We start from the raw sequence: 5,000 nt of genomic DNA, 5'->3' as shown, positions 1-5,000 counted from the left end.
TCATACTGCTTTTCTAGACAGGGTGGAATCAAAAGCTTTTCGTCTCATCAACTCCTCTCCTCTAACTGACTGTCTTCAGCTTCTCTCTCACCGCCGCAATGTTGCATATCTAGCTGTCTTCTACCGCTATTTTCATGCTAACTGCTCTTCTGATCTTGCTAACTGCATGCCTCCCCTCCTTCCGTGGCCTCGCTGCACAAGACTTTCTTCTTTCTCTCACCTCTATTCTGTCCACTTCTCTAACGCAAGAGTTAACTAGTATTCTCAATCATTCATCCCTTTCTCTGGTAAACTCTGGAACTCCTTGCCTGCTTCCGTATTTCCACCTTCCTATGACTTGAATTCCTTCAAGAGGGAGGTTTCAAGACACTTATTCATCATTTTTTGACCACTGCTTTGACCCCTGTATGGGACTGGCATTTCAGTGGGCATTTTTTTTATTACATTTTTGTTGCCCTTGGCCAGTGTCCTTCCTACATAAAAAAAAAAAAAAAAATAGTAGTAGTAGTAGCAGTAGTAGTAGTAGTAGTAGTAGTAGTAGTAATGCTATTTTTCATATATTTAGTAATTTTTTTTTTTCATATTATTATTTATATTTATATTTTTTGTTTTGTTTTGACATTCATACGAATGCTATAAAGGTGAAGCATAGAAATTTATTTGATTGATTAATTAATTTATATATCTATTTATTTTGATTTTTTAAATTAATTAATTTATTTATTTTTATTATTATTATTTTTTTTTTTATGTCTATGATAAGCAAAGCATTATAGAATTTATGAAAGCACATATCCTCTAGAGTCTTGCCCTACAAAAGATTCTGTAAAGTAAAAAATAAAGGGAATAAGTGTCAGTGACGTTTGATGAATAGAGGAAGGCGTGGCAGAAATTACCATAAAACGTATATAAATGAAAATTTATCTTCCTCGTATTTTCCAACTTGCGTTTGCTTCTTGAAAATTTAACTGGGTGGGTCATATAGCAGACATATTGTTCTTTCCTCCATTGTAGTTTGTTTCCAGCAAGCCCCCTAAATAAAGTTTCTGTTTTTTTTTTTTTTTTTTTTTTTTTTAAAGAAATGAGGAATTACATTCTAACGCTGATCACTGAGCGGAGCGTAGACGAGCTGCTATCCTCAAGGACGTTACCTCTCTCTCTCTCTCTCTCTCTCTCTCTAAATAAGACTTTAAATAAAAAGAATATATATATATATATATATATATATATATATATATATATATATATATATATATATATATATATATATATATATATATATATATATATATATATATATATATATATATATATATATATATATATATATTAAAAGACAATGAATATCCTCTGGGGAAGGGGTGACAATCCTTATTTAACCCTTAATTTCAGTTGAATTTTGACAAGTCTACGTTAAAATGTTTCCATTTTTCTGCAGTGATAAAGAAACGTAGAGGGGTAGCTAATATATTTAATTGTTAATTGTATCTTTTTTTCTTTCTTTTTTTCATTTATTCTTTTATTAATTTTTCTTTTCATTGCTTAATTATGCATTATGCCGACACTGCAGGTTACAATTGCAGATATTGCAAGTATTTTTGACACAATACAAGTACATCCAGCTAAACTATTGCTACAGTATAGAGAGAGTATTTCGATTACATACCTTATTCTTCATCTTCTTTTCTTCTTTTTTTTTTTTAATAAATATAATAATAAATAAATAAGTAAATAGGTATTGTCAAATGAAATCGTCGAGATTACGCAGGGGTTTCGGGCAATACTTGGATGGGTGACTACACAAGCCTCATCTGTCTGAAAAAAAAAATAAATAAATAAAAAAAATAAGAATAAGAATAGGGAGAATGAACGAAAATTTTAAGTAATAAAGATAACAGTAAGAATTATTATAACAAGAATAAGAAAAATTACAATAAAGGAATATAAAAAAAAAGAAAGAAAGCATCCCATGTCTTTCTTCCTAATTGTCATAGAAGGGTGAATTCTTTTGTATATTTTCCAACATTTCCAATACAACGATATGAATGGGGGAAGAAAGAATAAGAATAATAGAAAGAAGGCCTCCCAACACCTAGTTCTCCGGTCTTGGCCAATTAGCTAACGGCGGGATCAGCGCAGTTAAGCAGGGGGTCCGGGAAGAACTTGGATGGGTGACCACAAAAGCCTCATCTCTCTGAGAATAGAAAAAAATAGCAATAAGAATGAGGAGAATGAACGAAAAACGAAAATAATAAAATAACAATAACAACTATAATAAAAAAAAGAAGATTAAGAATAAAAAGAACAAAAATAAGGGAAAAAAGTAATAATATATCTCTCTTGCTAATTGTCGTAGAATTATGAATGAAGGGTTAATTTTAGTGCATATTTTCCAACATTTTCAGCACAACAATGCAACAACAATACAGGAAAGAATAAGAATAAGAGAAATAAGCCCTCCCAACACCTTGTTCTCCGCTCTTGACCAATCAGCTGACGGCGGGATCAGCAAGGTTAAGCAGGGGGTCCGGGCAGAACTTGGATGGGTGACCGCACAAGCCTCATCTCTCTAAAAGTAGGATAAATAAGAATAAGATAAGGAAGAATAATAAAAAAAAATGAAAATAATAAAGATAACAATATTAATTATGACAAGAATAAGAAAAAAATAGAATAAAAAGAATGAAAAAAATAAGAATATCACAACTTTCTTGCTAATTGTCTTAGAATTTTAAATGACATGTCAGTTCTGCTGTATATTTTCCAAGATTTGTTATGAATGAGGGAAGAAAGAATAAGAATAAGAATAAGAATAAGAACAAAATGAATTAGACTAACAATAATGATCACATCTTTCATGCGGTGACTGCGTGGGCGATGAGCCTCACTGGACGTTTCTGACCAATCACAAGGCAGGGTTGGAGTCGTCGGGCCCACCCGATTCATATATAAAGGGATTTTGTGGGAAGCGCGGGCAGACTCAGCTGAGTGTTCGTTGTGAGTTGTTGTTACCACAACTATGGCACGTACCAAGCAAACGGCTCGCAAGTCCACTGGTGGCAAGGCGCCCCGCAAGCAGCTTGCTACAAAGGCAGCTCGCAAGTCTGCTCCAGCCACTGGAGGTGTCAAGAAACCCCACCGTTACAGGCCTGGAACCGTTGCTCTCCGTGAGATCCGCCGTTATCAGAAGAGCACTGAGCTGCTTATCAGGAAACTGCCTTTCCAGCGCCTGGTGCGTGAAATTGCTCAGGATTTCAAGACTGACCTCCGCTTCCAGTCCTCTGCTGTCATGGCTCTCCAGGAAGCTTCCGAGGCTTACCTCGTGGGTCTGTTTGAGGATACCAACCTGTGCGCCATCCATGCCAAGCGCGTGACTATCATGCCAAAGGACATCCAACTGGCTCGTCGCATCCGTGGCGAGCGTGCCTAAGAAGTCATCCACGAATGATCTTCATAACAGCAATATCTAGGCCCTTTTTAGGGCCAAACATCTCTTTCATTAAAGAATTTTCATAGACAATCTGTTTGGTTTTGTGGAAGAAAATATTTATTTTCCATCTTTCAGTATCAGGTATCGACTTTCAACTCAATATCCTTCCCCCCTTTTTTTTTTTTATATTATTATTATTATTCCCTCTTCCATGGCCATATCTCTTTCACTTGGGAGAATTTTTATCTTTCTTTATCTCTATTTTTTTTTTATCTTTTCTTTATCTCCACAGAATAATAATCACGATAATAATAAGCATAATAATAATAATAATAATAATAATAATAATAATAATAATAATGATACAATAATTATTATAATAATAATCATAATAAAAACAACAATATTAATATTATTAATAATGATAATAATAATAATAATAATAATAATAATAATAATAATAATAATAAAAATAATAATAATAATAATATTAATAATAATAACAATAATTATAATAATAATGCATTTGTCTATATCGTATCTTTTTTCCTTTTCAAGTGTGGCTCCAATGGAGCCGGGTATTATTTTATACTGGCAGCAGTATACTGGCCGCCTGTTTACTTGGAGGAGGTATACTTGGTAACAGCCTTGGTGCCTTCAGAAACAGCGTGTTTTGCCAGTTCACCAGGCAGAAGAAGACGGACAGCGGTCTGGATTTCCCGGCTGGTGATGGTGGAGCGCTTGTTATAGTGTGCCAGGCGGGATGCCTCGGCAGCGATGCGCTCGAAAATGTCATTCACGAACGAGTTCATGATTGACATGGCCTTGGAGGACACGCCAGTGTCTGGGTGGACTTGCTTGAGCACCTTGTAGATGTAGATGGAGTAGCTCTCCTTCCTCCTGCGCTTCTTCTTCTTGTCGCCCTTGGCAATGGCCTTCTGTGCCTTGCCAGCTTTCTTGGCAGCCTTTCCTGATGCTTTGGGAGGCATAGTGTCGCCGTACTGCTGTGAGAACGAGTGTGCGTTTTCTCAGTTGAAAAGTGGTATATATATTAGCGTGCCTACTCAGGATCAGGAGTCGCCACCTCAGCGAGCGTCCTGATTGGTCCAGACGCGCTCTGGGCCGATCTGATCTCGCGTATATATAGCCGTTTTTCCCAAAATTCACTACTTGCTCGCAGAGCTACCGACGAGGTTAGAGTACTCGCGCTCCTCATTTATCACCAACAACAACAACTACTACTACTACTACTACTACCACAACATCCATTATCATGTCTGGACGCGGCAAGGGAGGAAAGGTGAAGGGAAAGTCAAAGTCCCGTTCCAGTCGTGCTGGACTCCAGTTCCCGGTCGGCAGGATTCATCGCCTTCTAAGGAAAGGCAACTACGCCGAGCGCGTGGGTGCTGGTGCCCCCGTGTACCTTGCGGCAGTTATGGAGTACCTGGCTGCTGAAGTCCTTGAGCTTGCCGGCAATGCCGCCCGTGACAACAAGAAGACTCGCATCATCCCACGTCACCTGCAGCTGGCCATCCGCAACGACGAGGAACTTAACAAGCTCCTCTCCGGA

This window comes from Scylla paramamosain, unplaced genomic scaffold, assembly GCF_035594125.1.
Source record: "Scylla paramamosain isolate STU-SP2022 unplaced genomic scaffold, ASM3559412v1 Contig100, whole genome shotgun sequence".
Taxonomy (NCBI): Eukaryota; Metazoa; Arthropoda; class Malacostraca; order Decapoda; family Portunidae; genus Scylla; species Scylla paramamosain.
The sequence above is the reverse complement of the archived record's forward strand: the minus strand, read 5'-3'. Positions refer to the sequence as shown.